The following is a 17,098-nucleotide window of genomic DNA, read 5'->3' on the forward strand; positions in this document are numbered from 1 at the left end:
AATGGCGCGATCTCGGCTCACCGCAACCTCCGCCTCCTGGGTTCAGGCAATTCTCCTGCCTCAGCCTCCTGAGTAGCTGGGATTACAGGCACGCGCCACCATGCCCAGCTAATTTTTTTGTAGTTTTAGTAGAGACGGGGTTTCACCGTGTTGACCAGGATGGTCTCGATCTCTTGACCTCGTGATCCACCCGCCTCGGCCTCCCAAAGTGCTGGGATTTAAGTAATAGTTTTTAATCATCCCTTCTAGCTCTCACACCCTATTCACTATTTCTGCCAGTTAAAAATATAAGTCACACTTGCAATTCACTTTGTCTCTAAGAGAATATTCCTTTCTTTAGGTCACATTCATAAGGCCTAATTTTTGGATATAGATAGAAATCTGTAAGGCAGGTCTCCAGAAAGTACTTTCCAAAGTCACTGCATGCTTGAAGCTAACCACTCCTTTTCCATCTAGTGTTTGCCTACTTTGCTGTATACTGGCAGCCATAACCCCTTGACTGCTTAATGGCAGGACATACTGTGAGGTCTTAGGCATGCTACACAGTTGTTTTGTCTTTGGGTTTTCCCACTTAGACTGACTTATTCTGCATTTCCAGATGTCTAAAAGGACAATGTCCCTTTGCTTCAGAATCCTAAAATCTGATATAGAAAACCTGTTGAGGACACAAGTATACAAGACTATACAAAAGGAAATGTAAACATTAAATTATACAAAGTCAAGATCTTTACATTTTTGTATGTAGTATATAATCTTCACTATTAGCCAACTATCTTGTGTATTTAAATACAAATGGCATTAATGCTATATGGTAGATTCTAGGCTCTACAGATTATAGGAATTTTAACAGATTTGGCATTGTCTCTAAGATGTCCAAAAGGCTTTTTTTTTTTTTTTTTTTTTTTTTTTTTTTTTTTTTTTTTTTTTTTTTTTTTTTTTTTTTTTTTTTTTTTTTTTTTTTTTTTTTTTTTTGCTGTTTCTGTTTTGAAACACAGCCTAGCTGTGTTGAGCAGGCTGGAATGCACTGGCACAATCTCAGTTCACGGCAACCTCTGCCTCCTGGGCTCAAGCCTTCCTCCCAAATAGCTGGAACTATAGGCACATGCCACCACACCCGGCTAATTTTTGTGTATTTTGTAGAGGTGAAGTTTCACCATGTTGCCCAGCCTGGTCTCAAACTCCCGAGCTCAAGCAATCCTCCCACCTTGGCCTCCCGACTGCTGGGATTACAGGTGTAAGGCACCGCGCCCGGCCCCAAAATGCTTTTACATGGTTCAGATAGTTTCGCCTCTCCCTACTCCTCTGGAATCATGTCATAACTTTCCCCTGGAACACCCTCTGCTACAACCATACTGTCATTCTCCAAAGACATCACACCCCTTTGTCCCACTTTCCTCCGCACGCGCTGTTCTCGCTAACTTGAATGCCCTTCCCATTCAACCTTGTCATTTTTTATGATCACTGTGAAGATACTCCCTGACTGCTTCTAGGTCAAGTTGCCTATCCCTTCCTTCATCACCACTGTGCTTTCTATATGTCTTTTTCATACCGACTGTAGCACCTGTCTCTTTGTATTTTGCACATAAGTTAACATGTCTGTCTTTCCTTTGACGTCCTGAAGGGTACAGATTGTGTCTTACTCAACTTTGTATGCATAGGGCCCTTATGTTTTTCCCCAACATATGAAATAACAAATGACTTATTGGATTTTTCAAATCTTGTGTTTTGGACATACTTTTAAGGGGAAAAATACATTATTGAAGACTAAACAGAATAACTGATGCTCAAGTTGTCTATGAAACTGTGCTTCAAACTCACTTGACTCTAAATCTAAACAGTAAAAGTTGTGTTTTACAATAGCTCTTTTAGGAGCAGAAAAAATATTACAAATTAACTAAGATAGGTAGTTTAAATCTTGAAATGATTTAAATATTCATTCAGAAGTATTAATTGAGTGCCAACTGTGTACTAAGCACATTTCTAGGCTCTGGGAATATAATAGTGAACAAAACAGACAAAAAAGCCTGTCCTCGTGGATGGAGGTTACAAGACAAGAAATAAGAAAATAAGCAAATTTTATAGTATGTTAGAAAATTACAAATAAATGTTATGGAAAGAAAAAAAAGCAAGTTGGTACAAGTGGAAAATGGGCTGGAGAGTGAGGAACAGAGCACAGCGTTAAAGAGCGGCACACTGGGAATGTGAATGTGAGCCACGACAGGAAGGACGTGAGTGAATGAGCCGCTCGGGGGAAATGTGTAAGACAGAGAGCAATAGCCAAGGAAGGACTGTCTTCAGAGTTAAAATTGACCAGATTCTACTCATTTTGTCTCTGTAAAATTCAATATTTTGAGATGTCATTTGAGCGTGTATAAATGTGTATCTGGGCAATAATTCTCCTTTCAGTAACTTTTCAAGTCAATACAGCTAAGTTTGCATAGTCATAAATATAGTTCAGGAAAAATGAGCATGAAAGCATCCAAACTATAATAAAGAAAGTTTGTTCATTTTCATCAATACCTGAAATCTCCTTTAAAATATAACTGTAAATCTTAGTTACCAAGAAATCCCAGTTTCTGATATTGCCTTTTGTGAGTTACATTAGATAATCTATAGACAGATTAGAAGGTACCATGGTAGTGTCTTGAATTAAAACAGCTTTAAAGTAGCTTGACACTAGAGAATAATTTATTTAATCTTTCTTCATAAGGAATGGTTTATACAGAAATACTATTAGACCCAGCAATGCATTACTGGGTATATACCCAAAGGATTAGAAATCATTTTACTATAATGAATATTTGTTTATTGTACACATATGTTTACTGCAGCACTATTCACAATAGCAAAGACATGGAACCAACCCAAATGACATGGAACCAGCCCATCGATGACAGACTGGATAAAGAAAATGTGGTACATATACACCATGGAATACTATGCAGCCATAAAAAGGAACGAAATCATGTCCTTGGCAGGGAGGTGGATGAAGCTGGAAACCATCATCCTCAGGAAACTAACACAGGAACAGAAAACCAAACACTGCATGTTCTCATTCATAAGTGGAAGCTGAACGATGAGAACACATGGACACGAGGGGGGGAACAACACTCACTGGGGCCTGTGGTGTGGAGAGTGAGGAGAGGGACAGCATAAGGACAAATAGCTAATGCTTGTGGGGCTTACTACCTAGGTGACGGGTTGGTAAGTGCAGCAAACCACCATGGCACATGTTTACCTATGTAACAAATCTGCACATTCTGCACATGTATCCTGGAACTTAAACAAAAAATGTGTTTATCATTCTTTCAGGATTTTCTCTTGCAAACCCAAACCTAAATATACATAAGCAAAGGCTAGTTCTTGAAGAAACTGCCAGGAGCACTCTCAACTAGACAGATTTTCTACAAGCACATTAATTCTGCTTCACTGGCCAACTGTTTTTAGGTCCAAGTTGCAAAAAGTGTAATGATTTCTGACAAGGATAAAAAATAGGCTTTCAATTTTCATCATGAGTCAGCAGGGAAGGACAGGGCACAAGTGACTTTTTAATATATGTTTCTCTAAATGTACATATAAAGAAGTAAAACCTAATGGTCCTATGGAAATCAGAACTTTTGAAAAGAAGGCAAATGGGATGAATAAATATTACTTTTAAACTAAGACAAAAAGGCATTGAGTGATTTTTCTTTTAAAAATATACTCTAACAACTACCTATTTCCATTTTTTAAAAAATAGAGCCTTTTACCCCAATGCTTCAGTGAGTTAAGATGAAGTTTTAAATTTTCACCTGAGTAGTAACATTATATACTCATAAGTTGATCCCAATTTTAGGAAACCATCATTAAGTGGAAACATAAACGTTTCAAAGATATCGTTGTTTCTTTAAAAACACAAAAGTCTGAAAATAAAAGTATTTCTACATGTCCCTACGTTTCCAGAATGTCTTCGTATCCTTATAGAACTCAATGGCACCTGTCTCTGTGAATGAAAGACCAAGATGATATAAATATACATAAGGAAAGGGATGGTTACAAATTAATTTTTTTTATTTACTCTACTAGAAAGATAGGGATTTAGGCCAGGCATGGTGGCTCATGCCTGTAATCCCAGCACTTTGAGAGGCTGAGGCAGGCGGATCACCTGAGGTCAGGAGTTCAAGACCGGCCTGGCCAACATAGTGAAACCCCATCCCCATTTAAAAAAATGAAAATAAATTAGCCGGGCATGGTGGCATACACCTGTAGTCCCAGCTACTTGGGAGTCTGAGGGAGGAGAATCACTTGAACCTGGGAGGCAGAGGTTGCAGTGAGCCAAGATCGCATCATTGTGCTCCAGCCTGGGCAACAGAGCAAGACTCCATCTCAAAAAAAAAAGGGGGGGGGGAGCAGGGATTTTCTACTTGCATTTATGTGGATTATAAAAAGAATATATTTATTTTACAATAAAAATAAAACAATATGTAAGTTTTAATCAGAGTGACAGAAGGGAGAGAAAGATCAGGAGCAAGAATTAGAGATTGAGAGAATCTAATATGCCCCAGTGATGGTCAAAAACAAAAACAGTCAAATCATTTTCGTGAGATAGGATCTTCCTCTGTTGCCCAGGCTGGAGTGCAATGGTATGATCTTGGCTCACTGTAACCTCCAAATCCCAGGCTTAAACGATTCTCCTGCCTCTGCCTCCCAAGTAGCTGGGACTACAGGTATGTACTGACATGCCCAGATAGTTTTTGCATTTTCTGTAGAGATGAGGCTTCGCTGTGTTGCCCAGGCTAGTCTCGAACTCCTGGAGTCAAGAGATTCCACCTGCCTCCGTCTCTTAAAGTGCTGAGATTACAGGTATGAGCCACTGCATCCAGCCCTCAAATCTTGGCCTGAGTGGAGCACAGTAAAACAAGGGGAGGGGCAAAACTTGGAATGCCCACTAATGACAAATCCGTAACTCAGTTTTGACCCTCATTGACTTTTGGGAGGCCTCCCAAGGAAGTACACATATGGAGGGTAGTGAAAAATTTGATGCCAGTTTCCGCTAAACTTCTAACATACTCACTGGTGCTATGGAACAAGTTTAAGAGGATTCGGAGGTGCTAGTCATCTAACAACCATATGTACACACACTCACATTTTCGAACTAAGCATTTTTATCAGCTAATCTTATGTGTTTCTCAAAGTGGTTCACTAACCACTTCCAACAGAACCTACGACGTGCTTGCAAAGGCAGATTTCCTCCTCCCAGGCTTTCTGAATCTAGAAGGGAAACCATAAAATGTGCACTGAAGTAAGAGTCTTAGGAGATTTTTAAGCTTGAGCTTGATCCACTATGTCATGCTTTTATCATGGTGATTTAGCTTCCTATCTTCAGCCGCTCCCATCCAGAATCCCTCAGGACTCTTTGATTTCCTACCTCAAAGATAACATCACCGTTGACCCAGCAATCCCATTACTGGGTTTATATCCAAAGGATTTTAAATCGTTCTACTATAAGGACACATGCACACGAATGTTCATTGCTGCACAGTTTACAATAGCAAAGACCTGGAGCCAACTCAAATGCCCATCAATGATAAGAATGGACAGGGAAAATGTGGCACATATATACCATGGAATATTATGCAGCCATCAAAAACGATGAGTTCGTGTCCTTTGTAGGGACATGGATGAACCTGGAAACCATCATTCTCAGCAAACTGACACAAGAGCAGAAAATCAAACACCACATGTTCTCACTCATAGGAGGGTGTTGAACAATGAGAACACATGGACACAGGGAGGTGAGCACTACATACGGGGGTCTGTTGGGGGGAAATAGGGGAGGGATGGGGGGGTGGAGAGGTGGGGAGAGATAGCATGGGGAGAAATGCCAGATATAGGTGAAGGGGAGGAAGGCAGCAAATCACACTGCCACGTGTGTACCTATGCAACAATCTTGCATGTTCTTCACATGTACCCCAAAACCTAAAATGCAATTTAAAAAAAGATAACATCAACGTAATGCATATCAAAATTAATTATATCCTACGAAGAATAAAATACTTCTGGCTAATATTATAATTACAAAAAAAGGTCAGTGCATTAAAAAAAGCAAAGACTTTGAAAAGAGAAGAAAAAGAAAAGAAAAAGTAGTAGACTATCTCTCCTACTATATACATTAAGAGACACAGGACATATGCACTGTTGTTGCCACAATACCATACCTCTAAGGAGGTAGGCCTGCCGGGCACGGTGACTCACACTTGTAATCCCTGTACTTTGGGAGATCGAGGCAGGCGGATCATGAGGTCAGGAGTTCAAGACTGGCCTGTCCAACCTAGTGAAACCCGTCTGTACTAAAAATACAAAAATTAGCCAGATACAGTGGCACACACCTGTAATCCCAGCTACTCAGGAGGCTGAGGCAGAAGAATCACTTGAACCTGGGAGGCAGAGGTTGCAGTGCGCCAAGATCACGCCACTGCACTCCAGCCTGGGTGACAGAGAGAGACTCTGTCTCAAAAAAAAAAGGAAGTCAAGCCTATGTCTCACTAAGCTCCTAAAGCTTCTTCTCTACGGGAGAGACTAAGAAAAACATTAAATTAATCTAAAATTCCTTATCCTTTTTAAATGTAAAACTGAAACTTAGAAATAACATTTACTTTTCTTCATAAGTTATGAGTTACATGAGGTGAAAGATAGTTTTCCAGGAATTGCTTTGAGGATGGTAGTTTAATGACAGAGATCGAAGATATTTACTTAATAAAACTTTTCAAATCCTTTCGGTTTATGGTACAAAATTTGAATTATCTATCATGACTAAGAAGAATTTATCTGGGCTGAGAATAAGAAGATTTTTGATTCATTCATTCTTGCATACAGCTATTCAGTAAATATTTATTAAGGGCTATGTCCTGACCATTGAGAATAGTTAACGAAACAGACACACTCCTTTGCACCCAGACATGTTTTGGGGAAAAATAGACAAGTAAACGAAAAGCAGGGGAATAAAATAAGGAAACAGGCCAGGCATGGTGGCTCACACCTGTAATCCCAGCACTTTGGGAGACCAAGGCAGGAGGATGGCTGGAGCCTGGGAGTTCAAGACTGGCCTGGGCTATACAAAGAGACCCTGTCTCAAAAAATAAAAAAAAGTAAAATAAGGAAACATATGGGAGGAATGGTAACCCCATCTTGCTGGGTCAGAGAAGGCTTTCTGGAGACATATTCAGACAGGTTGAATATGAGCCTGGCAAAGGAAGTGAGAGGGAAGAGTATGGGCAAAGAGCCAGAGGCATGCGAAAGAAAGTACATTCAAACAACTCTAAGAAATTTAGAGCTCTTGACCTTTAATTACAGAATAAGTGGGAGAGTATTGAGATGAAGGCCCCAGAAGTTAAGTGGAAACAGGATCATGAGGACTCTTAGGGACCATGTTAAGATGTTTCTTTTCCATCTTAACAGCAATGGGTAGCCACTGAAGGTTTTTTTTTGTTTTTTTTTTTGTTTGTTTGAGACAGAGTCTCACTCTGTCACCAGACTGGAGTGCAGTGGCACGATCTTGGCTCACTGCAATGTCTGCTTCCCAGGTTCGAGCGATTCTCCTGCCTCAGCCTCCCTAGTAGCTGGGACTACAGGCACACGCCACCATGCCCAGCTAATTTTTGTAATTTTAGTAGAGATGGGGTTTCACCATGTTGGCCAGGATGGTTTTGCTCCCTTGATCTCACGATCTGCCCGCCTTGACCTCCCAAAGTTCTGGTATTACAGGCGTGAGCCACCGCGCAGGGTTGCCACTGAAGGTTTTAAATGAATGAAGTCACGTGCTTGGATTTGTGATATATAAAGATCACTCACTGATGAAATGAAAGCTGGAACTTCAGTAAATCTGAAGTTTGGGAATGGCACAGGTTTTAGACAACAGCAGGGCATGCAACTGAGGATAAGGCAGGCGTCATGGGCAGTAAGGTTACAGGAAATTTCTCCATCTGTACCCTCCCTACTGGAGTGTCAATTTCAGAGCAACTGGTTAAATGTTTTACACATATGGGTGTATGAAGTTCATCGGGTGCTTTCTACAAACAATTTCACTTACACACTTATCTGTGAGCACTGGGCAACAGCAAGGTCTAATATTTCCTCATTTATTTTGGTCCTCATCATGTTCTTAGATACAAAATTATGCTCCTCCCATCATGTGTCAACTACCAACATGCAACAATGCCAGTTTCAGGACTAAGTAAACAGCCATCCATATTTCCAACCAACAAGACAGAACTTGTAAAGGAAAGTTCTCAGCTCACTTGGAACGTGTTTTGGAAGATACAGGAAAGGCTGGATTGATGAGGATAGGTAAGTATGTAACTGAGCTACCAAGATTTTAGGTGGATGCAAAAGTTATTGAGGTTTTGCCATTACTTTTGCACCAACCTACTTATTCAGCACTCAAAGGCAAAGTAAGCTTTTCAAAAGGACAGGCTCATCTTGCTTTACTCAGCAGGTTTAGTCCAGAAAAATTACGTATACATCTTCTTTGAAAAAAACTAAATTAGGCCGGGCTTGGTGGCTCACACCTGTAATCCAAGCACTTTGGAGGCCAAGGCAGGTGGATCACCTGAGGTCAGGAGTTCAAGACCAGCCTGACCAATGTGGTGAAACCCCATCTTTAAAAAGAAAAAAAAAAAAAAAAACTAAATTGTATTTTGAAAACATTTGGGGAGTGTTCCTATTTAAGAAAAATTAATAAATATTTGTAAGGATTAAATAATTGTTATTGTTTTATATATTTCTGTTATTATTTTATAACGGAAAATAAGTCTCTCAAGAGATGCCTTAACACCAGGACAAATGTTATTGTAAGGGATACCCCTCACAAGATGTTCTTTGACTGGAACCTGAATTTCACTGGACTGGATCAATTGCGAGGCTAAGTATGACAATATGACTGAATTCCATCCACGATATCCATTTGCTTTGCTTCTTTTTAGAGATTAGCCTGCAATGAAGCTATGGCAATGATTACAAAAATAATATGGCCAGGTAGGGCTTCTGGGAAAGGTTTTTAAAACATACAGACTTGGCTGCATGTCCCTTTGGAGTTTTATTCCTTTGCACTTCTCTTGTCTTCCTAGTCACAGACCTGATGCCTGGCAGCATCCATCTTACAGCAATGGGGCAGCACACGTGAGAAAGAAAGACAACGGAGTAAAAGATGAAATCAGCTTAATTTCCTGATAGCATCATCCAGCTGTCTTGTTAGCTCTAGATTGTGTGCCCTGGACTTCTGTTGAGTGAAACAAGGCAATTCCCATATATTATTAAGATTCTATTTGTTAATTTTTCCATTATTTCCAGCCTAATTCAATCTTAACACCCTAAATTTCAATTAAAACTTCTCTGAATATAAAGTGCCAAGTTTTGTTGCTACTGACAGTATGTGGGATTCTGTGGTCATTTAATAACATGGACTAGAACTAGCAAGCCAATTCGCCTAAAATGTAAATATCCTGAAAGTGACATTTGTATAGCCTCCCTCCTCTATAAAGATACTGAGCTGCCTGATCTGTGGGAGCTGTGTCAGTACCATAAGACAGCAGGCAAACAAAAACAAAAAGCTCTGCGTATACTTTCTGGTCATTTTGGCCATAATTATTCTCATTTCATTATGCTTGATTGACCAAGTATTAAAAATGACTGAACCAAGGATGCTAAAGCAGAGCCAACACAGTAACCCAAGGAAAAGTAACTTTCCAAAAAATTGAAGGACAATGTTCTGTGAACAATTTTAGGCAAATTAAAGCGACATCGTAATAAGCAGTACTAAGTCAAAGTGTCTGCCATCATCCATCCGGCCAGAGATAGGATAGTTCTCTTTAAGCAAAACATATCGTGTGGGCTGAGCACTGCAATAGCTACAGTGCTTACTCAGAAGCTCAACCTGTCTGGCAGGCTCCAGGATTCTCAGATTAGCTTATATGCACATGACAATCGTCATTTTAGGATATCAAAGACAGAACATATTTATCTGTGCATGAGCCTGTATTTAGGCATTTAAATGTATATAAATATAGGTAAGTACACATTTCTGCTCAAGAAAACATTATGTAAGTTTAACACATAAAAAGATCATTAGCTACTTCTAACTCCCACTCCTATATAAAAGCTCTGGGTGTACTAGTTTATTTAAATATAAAAGAATTTTTTATAGTGAAGGAAGCTTCCTAAATGATCAATGCTTATACTAGATGTAACATCTGCACCTTGGACATTGGACTGAAAATAATGAAGCACTTAGGAAATGTCTGCTGCATTGATGTTCCAATTCCTGTTGCTTCACAGTATAATTCTAATGTACATTGAGGGAAACTGAGTTACAGAGAGGTGGGACCCCTTTCAGGAGTCACCAGAAGGGCTAGAAGAGTTTGGGATGCTGAAATCCAGAGTTGTGTGGATTATTGTTTTAATCTGAACTATTCAAATTATCTGTTTATATTGATCAAAATTGGCCATAGAATCTCCAAATCCTCAAGTTCACATTATGACAAATAGATGGTCTCTTCTCTAGAAAAGTAAACAGGAAGATTTTTAGAATTATCAGTAACAAATCCAAGTTAATATAGTGTATGCGAACTTAAAAACATGAACAAGGGCTCCAACTGGTTTCCTTGTTTATTCAAAAACATTTACGGAATACCTATAATATTCAGAAATGTCATCTAGCTTTAAAAAACAAAAATTTCTCTGGCAAAGTTGAGAAAAAAACTAAAAACAAGAAAAAAAATTAAAAACTAAAGAAAAACAAAACCACAAATTCCAATGCTCTAGGTTCTGTGGTGGTGAAGAGGACGCAAGTATGAATATTAACAACAACCTAACGATCCTGTCATCCCCAGGATGACCTGGGGACCCCACTTTAAGAAACACTGGTCTAGCCGGGCGCGGTGGCTCACGCCTGTAATCCCAGCACTTTGGGAGGCCGAGGCGGGTGGATCACGAGGTCAAGAGATCGAGACCATCCTGGTCAACATAGTGAAACCCTGTCTCTACTAAAAATACAAAAAATCAGCTGGGCATGGTGGCGCATGCTTGTAATCCCAGCTACTCAGGAGGCTAAGGCAGGAGAATTGCCTGAACCCAGGAGGCGGAGGTTGCAGTGAGCCGAGATCGCGCCATTGCACTCCAGCCTGGGCAACAAGAGCGAAACTCCGTCTCAAAAAAAAAAAAAAAAAGAAAAAAGAAACACTGGTCTATACAGTTCTAGATGCTGGTGACACAAATCTCAAACTGCTCATCGTCTACTGAGATTTTTGAGTAAACAAAAATCTATAATACACTCTAAATATTCAGAGTGGTATGAAGAGGATGGGAGAAAAAAATAAAGAGGACAGAAATTCTCTTGCCGAAAAGGCTAGTTTTCAAGACATGTTAGAATGGCCAGAGAAGAATGGGTGAAGATGTGCTTCTGCAGGAGGAAAGCTGGGCACAACCACTCAGTGGGGTGTGGTGCAGTTTGAAGGACCTGGACTTCTGGGCCACAGGGGTCAGAAATGAGGGTCCAGAGTTAAGATAAGGTTGTATCTTGAATGACTTTTATTCTCAAATGGGGCTAGTTTGAACTTCATCCTGAAAATACAGGAAGCCATGAAGGGTTTTAAGTGAGGGAGGAGGAGCATGCTGAGATTAAAATTTTAGAAAGCCTGCTTTGGCAGTGGTACTGCGAAGGGCAGATGGGAAGAGTGTGCGTAACCTGATAGAGACAGAGGCCAGCTAACTGCAGTTCTCCTCAAGAGAAGATGCTTAAGGTGGTGGAGGCAGAGAGATGGATGGCTCTGAAAGATGGTAACCCAAAATACAGTAATTATTCCATATATTTATTGAAATAAATTCAACAGAGAAAACAGAACAGAAAGGTCTTGGCGGCTGAGTTAACATGGGGAGAAAGGCAAAGAGAGGGTAAGGGATGATACGTGAGTGGTCAGTGTTAGTTTGTTGGGGAGTAAAGAAGTGGCATTTCAGAGGCTGGGCGCATTGGCTCATGCCTATAAACCCAGCACTTTGGGAGGCCAAGGCAGACGGATCACTTGAGGTCAGGAGATAAGACCAGCCTGGCCAACATGGTAAAACCCCCAAAAATACAAAAAACAAAACATTACCAAAAAAATTAGCTGAGCATGGTGACATGTGCCTATAATCCCAGCAATTTGGGAGGCTGAGACAGGATGATCGCTTAAACACCACTGCACTCCAGCCTGAGCAATAGAGCAAGACGGTCTGGGGAAAAAAAAAAAAAAAAAGCGTTTTAGTGTTTTCTAGTAGAGATAGTTAATAGCAATGCAGGACTTACTCCCAGAGGTGGAAAGAAATCTACAGGGTGGCCGGGCGTGGTGGCTCACACCTATAATCCCAGCACTTTGTGAGGCCGAGGCAGGTGGATCACTTGAGGTCAGGAGTTCAAAACCAGCCTGTCCAACATGGCGAAACCCCATTTCTACTAAAAATACAAAATTAGTCGGGCATGGTGGTGCATGCCTGTAATCCCAGCTACTTGGGAGGCTGAGGCAGGAGAATTGCTTGAACCTGGGAGGTGGAGGTTGTAGTGAGCCACTGCACTCCAGCCTGGGCAACAAGAGCAAAACTCCATCTCAAAAAAAAGAAAGAAAGAAAGAAAGAAAGAAAGAAAGAAATCTACAGGGTGTGGACCATAGAAATATCAGGGCTAAGGATATCTAGTTGGAAGTTGTCCATGTCTGGGTGGTGGTGGTTGAAGTCATGGACATGAATGGTCATCCAAAGGGAATATCTGAAGGTCAATACAGAACATAATGGGAAGGGCGGGGAGCAGAGCATCACCAGTTACAGAGGAGGTAGAAGAGAAACAAGCAAAGAAGATTAAGAAGACAGAGCCAAGAGGGAGAAGAAAACTAAGGAGTGTCATGGGACAGGGATAGAGAAAAGAGTTAAGTGTCACAGAGCAAATCGAGTCAGATAAGGACTGATAAGACGAGTGTTCTGTTGTGACCTGCAGGCACAATCAAGGCCTAGTGAGTCTACGAATGGATCATTCATTTCTCCAACAAATATTTATTGAAGTCTCTGCATGCCAGGTGTTAGGCAAATAAACCTCAAACCTCAAGGACAGCCTCATCCTATTGTGAAAGCATAGTGCAAACATGTTGTATTTCCTTACCAATGTTGTACATATATTAATAAAAGCTATGAACTACAGCGTATTTAACACTGACATTGTACTTGGGTAAATGGGAAGAGGTAAGGTGACATGCTTTGGGAAGATGAGGCTTGCAGGTGCGGGGATGTCACAGGTGTCAAGGGATCCTGAGAGGACAGGGAAGAAGGGGAGAAAAGGCATGGAGCTTCGCATCTTGCTTAACCCTTCATTTAACTCCCAAATTTGTTTAGAGAGCAAAGTCCTAGGCTAAAGGGAAGTCATTATTTCCCAATATAATCTCTTTGGGTATCAAAGAAGAAAATTAAGATACAAAAGAAAAAGTTAAATTCACCAAATGAAACTAGAACACTTGTAAGATAAACTAGAATATTTCTGACTACCATTTATAGAAACAACTCACCTCATAGTTACTTAGGCAGGCACTGATTAAATGTCTATTACTTAAAGCCTTTCTGAAAATATAACATCTGAACATCCAAAATGACAACTCCTAGAAGGCCTGCTTACATACTTTTAGAAAAATAGAATAACAATATCCACAACACTTTAACACAGTACGTCCTGTGATTACTTCATGTATCCATTCATTTGCTTAACAGATATTTATAGAGTTTTTGCTAAGGCTTACAGTCATTAAAAAGGTGAACTTGTGCTCATGAAGCTTACATACTAGCAGGAGACAGAAATTAACAAATAACTCTGAGTATCTATTACAATGTTATAGTGTTACATACAAAAATAAAACAGAGCAAATGGCCCAGGAATGACAAGCCTTCATTAGGTGTGGTGCTCAAGGAAGACCTCTCACTGTCAGTGCAGTAGAAATATATAAACATAAATGCTTGAAATGATGACAGAACATATTTGACTGTGTAATTTATATCTGTTTCTGATCCCCACAATATAGTCTTCCTTCGATATGCCATCACTGAGACCTACAAGTTGCCAGGCACAATTTTAAGCACGGGTGGGGAGGGATAGAAGTATTAAAACACTTCCTGCCCTCAGTGTGGGGGTTCAGTCAGGCTGGTGGAAGAGATTGTAAAATTATAATAGTCACAAACATTCTTGAGAGGACAAGGAAGAAGGGAAGAAAGAAACCTTCTTGTGACTGTTGTAATTTTACAATCTCTCCCACCATCTTAACTGAACCCCACACCTCAGGGGTAACTAGAACACATGGATGAATGTGATCAGTCACGAGAAAATGATATTTAAAACTTATGCTAATTCAGCTGATAGTGAGATTATTTCAGGCCTCTGGTGGGACACGTATTGTGGCAGGATAGGAAGGGTAGAGATCAGGAAAGATAACATTACAGAATGAGAAAACAATATGGAAGAAAGGTTAGAGAATGTTTGTCCAGAAAATGAGGATTATTGGCAGATGTGTTTACGGTGTTTGAAAGGGATCATGTGAGCTGGGTATGGTGGCTCATGCCTATAATCCCAGCACTTTGGGAGTTGAGGTAAGTGGATCACTTGAGGCCAGGAATTCGAGAGCATTCTGGACAACACAGCAAGATCTCATCGCTACAAACAATTTTAAAATTTTCTGGACTGGTTATGCAAGCTTATAGTCTCAGCTACTCAGGAGGCTGAGGTGGGAAGATTGAACCCAGGAGTTCAAGGCTGCAGTGAGTTGTGATCACACCACTGCTCTCCAGCCTGGGTGCCAGAGCAAGGCCCTGTCTCCAGAAAAAAAAGTGATGACGTGGGACATACGGTGGAAGAGGAACCGTGAAGGGCCTTATACGCCAGGCTAAAAATGTGAGTTCTTTCCTTTTATGTATATCTCAACCAGACCTATAAAATAGAACCTAGGATATTCCTTTATTATGGGGATGTATAAGTGGTTGATGATAAGAGACTCCCCTTAAGACTAACAAGGAAGTCATTTAAAATAATCTGAAGGCACCTAATGAATGTGATTTATTAAGCTTGTACCAGAGTCCAGTGTTTCTTGAGACTCTTCAGAAATGGCACCAAGTCCTAGATGCTGATTTCTCCTTTACTCTTCACACCAACTTCACTAGGTGTGTGTACCATCCCCCATTTGCAGATAAAGAAATGCAGCATATACTGTATTAAATAACGTTCCCAAATTTGCATAACTAGTAAGAAATGGAGTTCTCAGTTCAAACTGGCTTCTGTATGACTTCAAAACCAAAGCCAGTAACTTGGAGGGCAAAATTATAATTTAGTTGGCAAACATGAGACGAGGTTAGAAACACATGAAATGAAGCTGAATAGAAACACTTACAGGATAGCAGGGTAGTAGCCTAGAGAAAAAAGGCAGACACTAAAATTTTTTAAACAGGTAAGTTCAAGGGACAGGTAAAGACCTTAGCAGGGAAGCAGACAAACTGCAACCAAGCACAGTCTCTCTTTCCCTTCTCCTTTCTCCTCTGCTAGTAACTGACCACAAACAAGCCTGCCTAGAGGAACAATGAAGTAATCCGCCTATTATCAGCAATGGTCTGATCCAGTGCCAGGCACAACAGACAACTTGGTGTTCAGAGAAGATCCTCCAAGATGAGCAGAGGGTCAAAATTAAAAATTCAGGAAGAGAGGAGACTGATTACAATTTAATGTAAGGCTTAAAAGAACTGACCTCTACCTTCCTTAACATCTCAAGAACTTCCTTTGATTCATTGTGTGTTGAGCCTGTGTGAATCTGGTAAAAAAAGGAATTTTTTTTTCTCAACTTGGATATGTGATCAGGATAAATTATTAAGTCTGGGTGCATATGAAAGATATGGTGAGCTTCTTAAAGGATTGGTCACAAAGACTGCATGTCCATAAACTGAACTGCGCTTGTTAGGATTCTAGGTACTTGAAATTCTAGTGTTATTTTGGTCTCAGTTTTCTATACAAGTTTTCTCAAATTCCCATTTCACTTGTTGACATATCATGAATGACTCAAATGTTTTCCCTTGATTTGGAAATCACTCAGCATTAGGAATAGGAACATAAACATAATACTTCAAGCTTCAGATTTAAGCTCAATCAATTATAAAGTGTTTAAAGGCTGTGCTGAAAGTTCTCCTGAGTAGAATTCCTACAACTATGGGTTTGTCTATAATAAAATGTTCACTCTAAATTGAATGCCTTGTTTAAAACTAGAAATGTGTAAGTAGTAATAAAGAAAATATGTCCTCCTCTAACCAGAGCTAGGACTGATTACATATTCAGTTGATTGACAGATACAATCATCTAAATTAGGGGCAATCAGCACTTCCTTACAAACTAAAGTCTTGAGATGTAGTCTTCCCATTGGCTTATGAATATTTTCTTTATTTACTCAGAATAAATATTCGGTAGGATCTGCCAGCCACCCCTAATTATACCAGCTGCACCCAGTGACCGCAGTGAACAGTATCTTACAACCTAAACAACTGGTTCAAGGTAAGACATGGTTTTCTGAGTTTCCTATCACCTTTGTGTTTCAAGTCCTCAGATATTAATTTGTGAAGCTGCTGTTTCAGGCCAAACTAAGAAAATTAGCAGCTAATCAACTATACTATGTTTATTCATATCCCTATGGAACACAGGTAGAAGTAGGGGAAGAGTGAGAAAGGCGGAAGTGGAGACATAGAGGCCTGAAGAGAAAATTTTATCACAGAAATGTCTAGCTGTCTTCTGGGATTGTCTATTAAAGAGCTATGACACTCATATAAATGCAGAATCACTCTCATTCTTCCTTGTTGGTTAGAAGGCCAAGGGTACCATGGTAATACTACCAAACATACATCAAAGCTTGGCAGGAAAAATGGTACCTTTGGAAATTTTATAATCCAGTACTAATTTATTTGGTTTCGTTAGAAAACTGGAAAACCTTAAATCAGAAACTTTAAGTTAGAAACTTAGAAAGCTTCAAATTAGAATTTGTGGTTAAAAAGGTAAATTTTAGCTCCTTCCAGCATTTAGAATTCAGCG

General features: G+C 40.0%; 1 protein-coding gene across 2 annotated transcripts in view; it reads right to left on the minus strand.

The window, feature by feature from the left end:
• The window catches only part of ELOVL6 (ELOVL fatty acid elongase 6), a 156,064-nt gene that overhangs the window by 68,663 nt on the left and 70,303 nt on the right, over positions 1-17,098 (minus strand). The gene's annotated exons all lie outside the window — the stretch shown is intronic.

The sequence above is a fragment of the Cebus imitator genome, unplaced genomic scaffold (genome assembly GCF_001604975.1).
Source record: "Cebus imitator isolate Cc_AM_T3 unplaced genomic scaffold, Cebus_imitator-1.0 Scaffold17, whole genome shotgun sequence".
Classification (NCBI taxonomy): Eukaryota; Metazoa; Chordata; class Mammalia; order Primates; family Cebidae; genus Cebus; species Cebus imitator.